General features: G+C 41.5%; 1 protein-coding gene across 1 annotated transcript in view; it reads left to right on the forward strand.

Moving 5' to 3' along the window:
- Window positions 1-742: 742 nt before the first annotated feature.
- cdh5 (cadherin 5) overlaps window positions 743-13732 on the forward strand; it is a 106593-nt gene continuing 93603 nt past the window's right edge. The window contains exon 1 of the mRNA XM_078932293.1: window positions 743-840. The gene's annotated coding sequence lies outside the window, so the exon portion shown is untranslated. The remainder of the gene's footprint in view (window positions 841-13732) is intronic.

Genomic DNA, 13732 nt, shown 5'->3' on the forward strand with positions numbered 1-13732 from the left:
AAAAACATCTGTGTGGAACATTGAAAATAGATTCTCCTGATCTTTTGTCGATCCCTGAATATCTTTTGTTCTGAATAATTCTGAGTGTGACTGTCTGCTTTCCCCAGACAGTTAAACTGCCCTACAAGGTGACAATTGATGTGACCATTTAAATAACTGAAGATAGCATGATTTCTAATGTAATTCAATAGATATGTAGGTTTTGGGTGACTTTCTACGCTGGCGAGATGCTGCCTGTGCCACATGCCCGCCATGGCCACGTCCATGTCCATCACTGGGTTTACTCAAACCTTCATTTTAGTTTTAGAACAGCAGCAGACGGCGAAACGAGCACCGAGACTCCTGTTGTGCTTCAAATGTGCAGGCAGCGGCAGGGACAACCTGAACCAGATCTGGGGGCGTGGGGGGTTCAGTCACATGCTTCACAAGTTAGTTAATGTTGTTTTTCTGTAATCTGAGGTGTGTTTCATTTCCTGAAGCTGTCACTCTTTTCCAATGACCTCACTGGCAGGGTGTGCATGTGTGAGGCCCTCAGAGACCAACACAGCATGTAATCACTCACATACATGAGCCCTAACATCTAATGGTCATGAGAAACATGAAAAATGTGTGTGGGTCTCTATGAGTGCATGTGTGTGTAGACCAAACATTGACCCACATTACTGTTTTTTTCTGATTAGAGGTTGATCATAATGAGACCCAACACACATGCATGTCCTCAGATGTACACACTGACATGCACACACTGACACACTGCACACACTCCCGGGGACTTCAGATTCAGTCTGAGGAGCGGAGAACATAATCTGCGGTTGAACCAAGAGGGTGAAGCTGCAAAAAGTAAGTGCATTTCTTTCAGTTTGACTTCACTCTGTTGCCTTTGTTCCCGTGTCTTTATGCACTGGAACGTTTCTATAGGGCTTCTATTTGAAGGCTCTTCAAACATGCAGACATTGTTCTGTTTATTTGAACACATGCAGATGATGCTTCATTGATGTCAAGTTTTTGGCTCATGCTGTTAGACTTTTCCCATAACTTTTTGGTTCATTCCTGCTGAGTTGGTCCTCTTGTTTTGGGAAGGGAGCGGTGAGCTGATGTGATTCTTCTGGTGATTCCACTGCTCTTCAAACCTCTTTTAGGTGTACTCTGTTTGGGATTTAGTTTCTCTTTTTTCATTTGTGCGTGTGCTGGGACTGTTGCTGATGGCTGAGCAAGAACTGACACATCCAGCTTTAATTTCCCAGCTAATGTCACCAAAATGTATCAAAAGGCAGCAGAAGCCACAGCAACAACGCGAGTTGTGAGGGTTGTAATGCCTTTTCGCTTTGCTACATTTAAAGAGCAATTACTGTCACTTTCTCCACCTGAAGAAAAAAACGCTTGAGCTGTCGGAGCAGAGTAAGTATTTTCAAAACACACTGGAGTAAAACGTCAACCACCTTTGGTGACAAGGTGTAGGTGTTCTTACAGGGATAGAATAGTTCTAAAAACCGTCTGAGCCTCAAACCAGAGAAGGAAGGCAGTAAATGGTCCCAAAGGATCAGCTTTTATCAGCTACACAGCAGAAGCAGCCTCTATAAAAAAGAATTATAATATTCCTAAATACAAGAAAAACTGCTTAAAGTTCAGAAAAGTCTTGGAATAAGATAGAAAATAATCATTTGAGTTAGAATTGGTATTTTAAGAATTCATTTTTAATCTCTTGAGGAAGATTCAGAACTGGGACAAAATGTCCAAACTTTTCTAAGCTTTTCATATGTTGATTACATTTAAAGTCCCATGAAGTCTTTTATTTTTGCTGGTATACAATCTCAAAACTTGGTGTAGATTGTTTGGGGTTAGATCTTACTCAGCTTAAGCTAAATAAACCCTAATGCAGGGGTCTGCAAACTTCAACACATAAAAAGCAACAACCCAGGAGCCACAAAGTCTTACTTCCCCCTTTGGAAAACTGAAGTACTGATATGTATTTATACTATTGTTGCTTTTATGAAAAACATAAACGAACTGCTGTTTTTGGACTGAATAAAACACGAATATAAAGAGAAATAGTTGGGTGACCCCACCCTTACATTGACGTGTTCTCCCTACCATGACAAAGGTGGATAAAGGTGGAAAGATTTCATGTAATCCATGGACACCAGTGAAGATCACAAATCATTGAAGAAAAAAGGTTCAGAGCACTGTCTAATGGGTCTAGATGACCCAACTCCCAACGTCAAAGTGCCTAGGATAGCACAAGGGATAAAGCTTCACAAAAGGTTCCACATATTTCATCTTCAAGCCAGGCTCCGATAACGGAAAACTTTGGTGTTTTTTCCTTGTTAATCAATGACTTTTTACTTGTACATTAACGAGACAAAAACTCGTAAATTTACGAGATAAAACTCATGAATTTACGACTTAAAATCTTTTAATTTAACAGTTATGACTTTCTTTTTTGTAAATTTACGACTTGAAAGTGGTAATTAAAAAAAATGGGTTTTTTTGTAAACTGGCCCTAAAACTCTGTCGTAATAGTGTAAAGTCAGCTGTGATTTAAAAACAAAACAAAACAATAGAAAAGTTTATGCATCTCAGCCAGACATTTGTGATTCCAACTTACCAACAGTACATCAGAGCTAATTAAGTGACCCTTGCTGTATTTTTTAACCAGGAGGTGCCCCCTAAAAGCCTTAAATTTGTTTAAAAAAAGAAAATTTGGTTAATTATCTTGTGTGCCTTATTTTTGGTTGTGCCGATATCCATGAGCCACAGTGGAGGGGTAAAAGAGCCACATGTGGCTCTGGAGCTGCAAGTTCAAGACCCCTGTTCCAAAACATCGACATTCACCGTTTAACTATGGCAGGTTCCAAAAGGTTAACAGATGTTGAACGTAACCACTCCCTAAAAATCCAAATTTTATCCTAAACTTGATTGAGAACTTTTCCTCACACAACCCTCACTGAGCAGACATACACACCCCCCCCCCCCCCCCACACACACATCATAACCCTAAGCTGACATTTTAGCTTAAATTGAATTGAATTAATTTCGAGATACATCTTTTGGTTCTATCCACCGAGAACAGAGCTACTCAGACCCCCACACCACCTTAGCGACCTCTTGCTGCTCTTTGGGTACATTCTCCAGCCAACCAAGAGAAATAAACACTCCTTCCTCCACGTCATGGGTGTGCCCTGAGGCTCTGACCCAGTGGGTCAGGTCCAAAACTTCTCCTCTCCTTTGGGAGGAATCTGGACCTGGACCTGGAATGCTGCTCCTTCAAAACCTTAGATTACGTTTTAGTGAAACAAATGAACACAACAAATAAATAGATTCTGGTAGACCATGACACCTGTGGGTTTTAGTAAAGCGGTAATTGGTCAGGTTAACACTTTGCATCCACCTTTAGAGGCAACCCCCCTAACCCAAAAGAACAGCCCCTCAATGACCTCTTGGGTCCATTCTCCAGCATTATTTTACAAACTTTAGTACCCCACTTTTACAGTTGCTCCTGACAGTGTTTTAGATTAGTTTCAGAGCAGAAACGTGCAGTGGGCTGGAAAAACTCAAACCATTTAGATCCTCTTAATGAAGCTAATGTCATTATGTTTGTGGAAATTTAATTGAAGCTATTTATACCTCATTAATCCATACTGAGTGGGACAACGGATGGCTTGCTAATCAAGCATCAAATGTGACTCCTACCGCCGGCCACTGATTTAATCCTTTCTGACTGAAATCATTATTGCTCCGGTTCACCATCAGTCCCCGCGCCTCCCCCTTTCACCTCCTTCTGTTTCATGTTTTTACGTTGTTGTGTGTCCTTCCATCATGGCTCACTGCTGCTATTTCACCTTCAGTCAGAGACCCACAAAAAGACTCGGCATCAGCCCTAAATTCTGCTTTGCCAGAACTACAGCAGCTTGTTGAACTCATCTGTCTGTGGTGCTTTTTTTTGTACGTAGAGCTTTCGACACAACAGCATTGGCACCTTTTTTAGTAGCATCTGTTGTCATTTTTCAGCATTTTGATAGATTTCTGTGCACAACCAAAATGTTAGATTAACTTTGCATTATGTTTATCCATCCTTAAAAATGCTTAAACTGCACCCCTGATTGAGCACTTTGTGTTCTTCACATAAAGCAGAGGATGTTTGAACCTCAATACTCTTCTGCCTTCTGGGGTTCCTGTTGTTGTTAAAACAGCATGAAATCCCCAGTTTATGAAGAACGAGGCATTTATCTGTCCTGTGGCCTGGGGGTCCTGATGCTGGGCTTGCCTATGCCTCCCGGTGCCGGAGGGGCTCCTGTAGGGGGGCCTCCTCTGCACCCCCCCCCCCCCCCCCCCGCTGCGTTACCGGGGATTCTCCTGGTAAAATTAAAACCTGTCCAACACAAAAGGACTTCAGTTCTCATCTGTTCGCTCAGTTGTTGGACAGAACAAGCTAGTTCAAGGTTAGTTTGTTTTCAGAGAGGTTAAGCAGCATGACGTGTCCATTTGAAGATAATTTAGTGGATTAAGAAGCTCAGAACTGAAACCCACCTTAACTCTGGTGGAAGGTTGGCGCCAGTGTTCGGTATCGGATCCGCCACCAGTGTGTGAATGTGTTTGTGATTGCGTGAATGGGACTTTGGGGCTTCAAGGTAGGTAGAAAAGTGCTCTACAAGCATACGCCATTTAACATTTACCCATGTGTCTACATACTCTCCCGCTAGCTTACAGCCTTTTTACATCCCCAACCTAACATTAGCTGTTCAACAAAAACAAACAATAACAGAGCTATCCAGCCGTACAGATTCCAGCTCAGACGAGGAGAACAAAGAAGTATATGGGTCTATTTGTCTTACGGTGGATGCATCAGAATGGAGCGGAGCAGCTGTGACTTATCCAGCGTATTTTCCACATAACAAATAAGCTCTTTTTCCATACGGCTTTTTTTTCCGGCTCCTGATTCACAATGATTTGAAAAAAGAAATTCTCACAAATACAATTTTAATCAATTTTAATAAATGTCCTCCATCATTTTTTTTTAAATGCCACAAAAAAATGTAAAAAACTATGGAAGCCAAAAATGGCCTACTTATTTTTTTTCCTTTTCTCGTGATACCAAAGTAGATCTCACTATCATGAGGAAAACAAATTTCCTTTTGCCATGGTAACGAAGAATATACGTACCTCTCTCCCTTTCCTGCACTGAGACGCTTTAAGCCTCTATATTTTGTGGTTTCTGCAAGTCGCAACCAACGCTGTACAGTTTATTACAACAACTCTCAACAAATGTTTTAAGTCATGTTTTTGATTTATTAATGGAGCTACGGTCCTCAAATGCTTTGATTGTGTTTCATGCACCAGCCGACCTCCCTTTATTTCCTTTTATTCAGCCAATAACTGAACCCAGAGCTAAAACGTCTCTGCCTGGTGCGTTCACTGAGCTATGGACATTGGCGGAACCCAGACAGCCACCCAGCCCGGCACAGTACTTACAGTACTTTCTACAGTCTGCAGCAATATAAAGCAGGTTGTCCGAGAAAATGTCAAACAACAGAAGAACTGATCCTTTTATAATTGATTACTTAACCTGTGATCTAACTCAGAGATTGTGCTGAAGTTGTGGTTCACATAAACAATGTCCAAATCATTAATCGTCATTTGAGGAGAAAGTTGGCCTAGCTGCAGCTGCGCAGGCATTATATATATTTCCTACATTTGAAGAAAAACACACCCAAAACAGTATGGTCAAAGAAGGATAGTAACTGAAAAATTAGACTGGAAAAAGACCATGAAAAATTGCAAATTTCTCTTTTCTATAACATTCCTTCCATTTTTTTAAGTTAAAATTTAGATTGGTCAAAATACAAAACCATCAGGCACAAACCGAGTTCTATAGGTTATGAAAAATAACATAAAAAGGCATTCATTTGTGCATTTCTAAATCTGTTATTGCATCAGGGTATTGCTGTTTTTAACTTTTAAATTTCGTAACACGAGAGTTAATAACTACATGCCCTCTTTGGGTGGGTGGAGTACTCCTGCCCCTGGTGGAGCAGTTTAAGTATCTTGGGGTTTTGTTCACGAGTGAAGGAAGATCAGAATTTGTGACCAACAGGCAGATCGAAGCACCAGTCCGTTGTGGTCAAGAAAGAGACTGAGCAAGAAAGCAAAGCTCTCTATTTACCGGTCGATCTTCGTTCCAATACTCACCTATGGTCATGAGCTCTGGGTCATGACAGAAAGAACGAGGTCCAGAATACAAGCGGCTGAAATGAGCTTCCTCCGTAGGGGGGCAGGGCAATCCCTTAGAGATGGAATGAGAGGCTCGATCACCATGAGAGAGCTCTGAGAAGAGCCGCTGCTCCTCCACATCCTCCACATTGAAAGGAGCCAGTTGAGGTGGCTCGGGCATCTGGTTTGGATGTCCTTTGGACACCTTCTTAGGGAGGTGTTCTGGGCCTGTCCTACTGGGCGGTGGCCCTGGGGAAGACCCAGGACATGCTGGAGTGACTATGCCTCTCTGCTGGCCTGGGAACACCTCGGGGTCCCTCCAAAAGGGGCTGAAGAAAGTGGCAGGGGTCAGGAAAGTCTGGGCATCTTTGCTTAGACTACTGCCCCTGCCGCCCGGTCCCGGATGAGTGGAAGAAGATTGATGAATGAATGCATGGAGTTAAGAAAATGTTACAAAAATTTACTGAGTGAGTTTTAATCCCTGGAAGCAGAGAGCTGCAACCACAGATACACTTGGGACCCATTTGGTGGTTTAACCCCAATCTAACCCCTTCATGCAGAGTGTCAGGCAGAAAAACATTGGAGGTTAACTTCAAGTTGTCCTTGGGATGGGGTTAGGAGTCTTTCAGATTTGTGAGAGAAATCTTTAAAAAACTGGAAGTCATTCACTGATAGTAAAATGTTGTTCAGAGGGATTTAACACAAGAGTCTTTCTCAGACATATTTTCCAAAAAACTTTTCATCCCAGTGCTTGCATTTAACCTGAATTGAGCCCAATTGGCATTGTTTTTCATTTTAAATTCAACAATTTACCAAATATTAAGATTAAAAGCTACTTCCTAAAATCTCATTTTTAATCCAGCAAATATTGAGACCGAAGAGACCCTTAAAATCTTCTGCAGTTTGGTGAAATGATTTAGTTGCAGAATCTGAGAACTGTTTCATTGTTTGAAGCGAATGTTGGGCTTTGGGAAAAAAATAAAAGCTGGATTTGTCCTTTAACCCCTTAAATCTCTTAAGTCTTCCTGCTTTTTAACCCATAATCTATAGATGATGAAAAACGTACAATACTTTCTGCACTTTGTTATAATCCCATTCCTTTGAGTGGGAGCAGGGATTTTTGTACAGAGTTTAGCACTGGCTTAACTCTAACAATCAATTTTGTGTTGCTGTCAGAGGTGGTCTGCTAATGCTCCAGTCAGAGGAGCACTGGGGGACGATAGATTGGTTGGATTTCAAATCCGTGGAGAGAAATGAAGATACAAAAACAGACAGGGATTTCCAGTCTTCCAGCTGAAAAACTCCCTGCTCCTAATAACAAGTTTAGAATCCTCTCCTTCACTGCATCCAGCGGCCATGGAGGCAGATAATCCCAGGGTACTTTAAACACGCACTCTGCTCAGATTAACACACACACACACACACACACTCCAGATGCTGCTGTCTCCTGGATTCAATCAGATGCCAGACCCCACCCAGTGCTTCTTATGTTGTGAGGAGACAGTGTCTTCTCTGCTGGCTCTCTCTGACCTTTGCATGACGGTGGTCTCTGCAGATCAAAGTCATCATTTTCATGGAGAATTTAGAGCTCAGCTGCTGTTTAATTTCTGCCTGAATTGGGGCTCTATTCTCTTTGTTGCTACAACAAACAACAACCTGATCATTGGAAGCTCCACAGCTCAGAACATGGCATCAGAATGCTGGGACTTAAGTCAAAATTATTCCTGGGGCACAAAGGACTAACACTGAATCATATTCTAATCACATCTTAAACTGGCTACTGATTTCCATTAACCTCTAAAATCACAGATGGGCTGATCGTCTGCTCCGATTTGAAGCTGTGACATGCTGTTTTACAAGCATCAGTTTGCACTTTTGAATCAAGTCGGGACTCCCTTCCTGGAGTCCTGAAGAGCGGAGACAACGGTTGAAAGCAGACAACTGTGCTGTGTCCCGGTGCTGCTGCTGGAACCGGAGCTGCCACGGTGCGGCTGGGATGCCGCACAGCTCTTTTGTGGAGACAGAGGGAGCCAGCGGTGCTTATGGGTGATTGCCACATCATTGCTCTGGAGACAGCTTGCACCGCGTTTGGCAGTGATTGCCCCGTCATCGCTCAGAAAGTGGCCTGTACCTGAACCAGCGGTGTTTACTGGAGATGACTGCGTCATCTCTTCAGAGAAGATAACATTGGACTTGAGAAGAGGAGCGCCTACTGGGGGGCTAACTAAACCAACGACCAGCACAGAGGGCTTGCAGTGTTCACTGGTAGCTACCACATTGACTAAGTGCAATAATAACTTACAACCACCGATAGTGGGACACATCAACACCAGCAGATTGCTGTCCTGCTATTTTGTCAAGTGTAAAGAAAAATGACCTTGAAAGATTTCAGAAAGTGCAGAACAGCGCTGCAAGATCAGCTCTGGGTTATCCTTTTAGGACCAACACAGACTGGATGCATCAGTGTCTTTCATGGAAAGTTCAGGACAGGCTTGCTTGTAATCAGTTTTCAAACCCTTTTTTTATTTTTACAGCTGCTGCCTACCAATCTAAGACATCAGTTTAACACTACAAAATCTTCTGTAACTTTTAAAGGTCACACATGTAATCATTAATGTCAGGCGAAGTGTGCATTATAAGAAATTATCCCATGCCGCGGAAACCTGAACCGTCCGATGCAAAGCAGTTGCTTCCTTCAAGTGTGTTATTTCTGATGATGCACACTTCGAAGGCCTGCAGCGGCAAAGAAAAGGTTTATAAATGTTGTCGTCACAATGGGTTTAATAAAGCGTCAGTTCAGAGAGAAGGTTCACCTCTTACCATTTGTTGTTGTCCAGATGATGACGCTAAAGTTTTTTAAAGAAGCCAGCGCAGTGATACAGAACATTTAAGCTATGTAACCGGAACTTCTTTTTTAGGCGTGCATCATCACTGTGGATTATCACTTTTTAATCCACACCCAGCAGCCAATCAGAATTGAGTATTCACCAGGACCATGGTATAATGGTCAACAACATACTGAATTATGCTGCCTTTAGAAATCGCAGTAGCAAAATGTTATTATAGTTTATCTCAATATAATAAAGCTTATTTAAAAAAAAATGATAACTCATAATGTAATTTCACTGCACAACTGAGTCATTCATTTTAACAAGATGGTTTCTCGTATTTTAGTTTGTGGATACATAATGGATACATTGTAAGAACTTTGAGCGTCTGGAAAAAGTGCAGACAAATCCAATCCATAATTATTATTATTATCTTTAGCTGTCTCGCTCTTTTACTTATTTTTTCAGCACTATTTTGGCATTGGCATGTTTTTTTTAACAGAACACTGTATTGATTGGCTGTTGATCCTGTCAATCACTCTCTTTTGTGCCGTGTCTCCTGTACAGAGACATGCAGTTTACCAGAATTACAAAGGTCTTTGATCACATCTTTGTTTTTATTCTATAATACTGGACTTATTTTTCTATGAAGGTTTAAACTTTGAGGGTTTCAGCGGGAGAAAAAAGAGAGAAAATGTTCATGTCTGTCTGAGAGAAGTGGATAAAGTGTGTAGTGAGGAGCTTACAACCATAAACATCTATAATCCTACTTCATGGATTTCACCTATCGCAGGTTTTTTATGGAACATATCCTGTGATAAACGAGGGGACACTGTATTACCATATATGGTTATAACACCTGGTTATGTCAATCAGAGATCACCAAAGGTAATGCTGCATTCACACTGAACGCCATCCGTTGGTCAGGGGGTTTTAATGTTAAAGATCCACTTTGATGAAAATTGTCCTTTTGTTGTTTTAACATGATCTTGTGGGATTTTTCTAATGATGGAGGACAATTAAAAAAATAACCCCTGAACACCATTTATGAGTATTTCTCTACTTAACCCTTGTGCTATCTTAGATGACCCCACCCTTACATTGACGTGTTCTCCCTAGGTGGATAAAGGTGGAAAGATTTCATGTAATCCATGGACACCAGTGAAGATCACAAATCATTGAAGAAAAAAGGTTCAACACACTGTCTAGTGGGTCTAGATGACCCAACTCCCAATGTTAAAGTGCCTAGGATAGCACAAGGGTTAAATAATTGTAAATCAGGAGCAGATGAAAAAAAATGTGGTTGGACAAAGGTTCAAGTTTTGCAATTGGCAGGCCACAAGCTCCTTACTTCTGTTCTGATGCATCCACTTGCAAACAAATGGATCCAGAACGTCTTAGTCTTCCTCATCTGAGCTGGAATCTGGATCCAAACTGTACGACTGGATAGCTCCAATATTGCTCACCATATTTGTTGCACCGCTATAATGTTGTCAGGGATTGTAAGCTTGTAGAGTGTAGACAAAGAAATGATGGGAGATGAGGGTGGGCTTACTTCACGTTCCCACCCACAATTTAAAGGTGAATTTCTGATGAACTCCTACTGCTCTGCAGAATTTATGTCCTAAAAAACAACACAGGTTTTTAGATTTTGGCTAATCGGCATAATCATAATGAAAATACCACTGGGAACACTTTTAGAATAGATCAAAAGATGCTTGGAGTGGGACTTTAAATCAATGTGTAGACTCGATCAGAGATCCTGGGGCCCGTTTTGAGCATTCGGCAGCAGCCTGTTTTATATCTGAAATTTGGTGAAGAAGACGCCATCCAACCAACCAACACATTGAATCAGTCAGTTCAAAAGGGACCCAAGCCCCAGAAGTTTGTTTTTCCAGGAAATGATTTTAATTGCAAAGCATAACCCTTGTGCTATCTTAGATGACCCCACCCTTACATTGACGTGTTCTCCCTACCATGACAAAGGTGGATACAGGTGGAAAGATTTCATGTAACCCATGGACACCAGTGAAGATCACAAATCACTAAAGAAAAAAGGTTCAGAGCACTGTTTAGTGGGTCTAGATGACCCAACTCCCAATGTTAAAGTGCCTAGGATAGCACAAGGGTTACATTACAACGGACTTGGGACTTTTTGGCACATAATCAGATAGCTTTTTCCTTGAAGACCATAGAATATATCAGATCTCTATTTTGAAAAATTGTGGACTTGGGCCCCTTTTGAACTAACCGTTTCAATTGGGGACTCAGCTTTGGCCATTCATGTTGATGATGACGTGATCAGTGGGTGGAGTCAAAATTCAAAATGGGGAGAAGCTGATTGTTCTCATCCTGAACTTTAAGATTTCTTCCTATATCTAAAAAATAATAAAAAGTTCCTCTAATTATATTCCTATTTTTATTTTTCCCCTCTTTGGACGAACGCAAGCCATCAAACTGGGCAACAGAGAGACAGATGTACCGTTCTCTTACAGCTTCTACATTTTTATTTGATGTATCTGTATGTTGTTAAGATCTCTCCAGGAGGATCACACCACATGGTTCTTCTGTCTTTTTTAACTTCCTGTCATCAAAGTTTGTCTGTTTTTCAGTTCATTTAATAACTTAAGTTTATTTTTCTTTTTTGTTAACAAGATATAAGACACTTGAACATGACATCAAACGAATTGAATCTTACAAAGAGAAGAAAACGAAAGAAAAAGAATGATAATAACTAAAAATAAATAGATAAAAAAGACAAGAAAATAAAAAAAGAAAATTGAACACGTCAGCCACCATTCCAGAAATGTAAACACGTTATACATTGGCCTGTGAGTTTTTATATACAGTCCATTTGTCCCATTTTTCCTTAAAATGTCTTTCTCTCAATCTTAAAGCAAAAGTCATCTTTTCCATAATATAAATCTCCTCCACTATTTCAGTCCAGTCTGTAATGGTTGGTGGTTCTGGCTTAAGCCATCTTCTGGTTATTGCTTTCCTTGCTGCAATCAGGAATATTTTCACCAAATACTGATCTTGAGAAATGACTGTTTCAGAAATGTTGCCCAGATGTAATACTATCTGCTTGAAGGGGATTGTGTAGCGCAAAGCGTTTGTTAAGAAATGATGAGTTTTTCAGTTCATTTAATGCTGAAAACAAAACTACTGTCAAAATCTACACATTCTTTCTTGAGGCTCCTGTTATCATTCTGGCTTATTTAAGTCATTCAACCCTGAAATTAAATCAATCTCATAAATGCAACATGAATTTTAGCTTGAATATTTAAGGAAACAGTTTGGATGTGAATGCAGCTTCACTGAAAATGTTAATAATGTATAAATTATACATTTAATTGCTTTAAGGAGTCGATTCTCTCTGAACTGTGCAGCTTTGAAGACCTCCTCCACTCAGCATCAATAATATCAACTTCACTTCAGCTTTTAATGTTTACAGTCCAGCAGCACATAAAGCAACGTTTAACACGTCTCTGTGTAGGTTTAGCATTTGGATGCAGATTTCACTGCAACAGTGTGTGATGTCACAGCCGCTCTTTGGTGCTTTTTAATCTCACAGATGTTGTGAGGAGGCAGGATGATGGCTAATTCACACTAACACTCTTCTTGCTTCTGATAAACTTTGGATTTGACACTTTTCCTTCAAACAAAATTACTTTTCATGTGAATCAAACACCTTCTAAAACACCAAAATAGTTTTTTTTCACTGAAGAATAAAGTGTTGGACCTCCAGGAAGTTGGAGGGAGGGCTTGTGATGCTGTAGTATCGCGAGAGCCGGCTAGAGGTGAGTTAACTTGGCGGCGCGTAAATTGTGAACAAAAATTTTGGTTTATCTCATTATACCGCCAGATTTAAATAATCCAGAAAGCTAACAAAATCTGAAAAAAGTTTGTCAAGCATTGGTCAGCCTGGAGGACTTGGAGGATCTGGAGAATTACATCGACGAGTGCTTCAATACCTGCGTCATGAGGAAATCCAACTCCGCCACTCCTTACACCAAACGCAACCGTTCCGAAGACTCTCCTGGGGCTGCCTCCTCTCCAGGCAGCAACATGAGTGATATCCTGGATTCAATCGATAAAAAGCTCTCCAGCCTTGATTGTCGTTTAAATCTGCTGGAGATCCTCCATAAGGAATTCCAAGGCCTGCGAGAGTCTCTGGAGTTCAGCCAGCAGCAGGTGCAGGAGCTCGCAGTTGAAAACCAGGCTCTCAGAGAGACCATGAAGATCCTGGGCAAGGACACCGCCCGTCTCTCCGAGGAGAACCGTTCCATCAAAGAAACCCTCCTGGATCTTCAGGCGAGGAGCATGAGGGACAATTTAGTGATCTCGGGCATTCCAGAAGAGGGAGGAGAAGACCCGGAAACCGCCGTGAAGTCCTTCATTGAGGCCTACCTGAAGCTCCCCAAGGAAGAAGTCCAGAAGATCTCCTTCCACAGGGTTCACCGGCTCGGAGGAAAGAGGCCAGATAACCAGCGTCCGCGTCCAATTGTGGCTGAATTTGAACACTATAAACAGAAGGAGCTGATAAAAAGCCGAGGCCGGGAGCTGAAAGGAACGCACTACAGCGTGAATGACCAGTTCCCGGTCGAGATCCTCCGCCGTCGGAAAATCCTCTTCCCGCTGAGGAGGAAGCATCTCTCTGCTGGACCCGGGCCGTGGTTTCCATGGATAGGCTTTTT

Source organism: Oryzias latipes, chromosome 15, assembly GCF_053564925.1.
Source record: "Oryzias latipes strain Hd-rR chromosome 15, Olatipes_Hd-rR_3.1".
NCBI lineage: Eukaryota > Metazoa > Chordata > Actinopteri > Beloniformes > Adrianichthyidae > Oryzias > Oryzias latipes.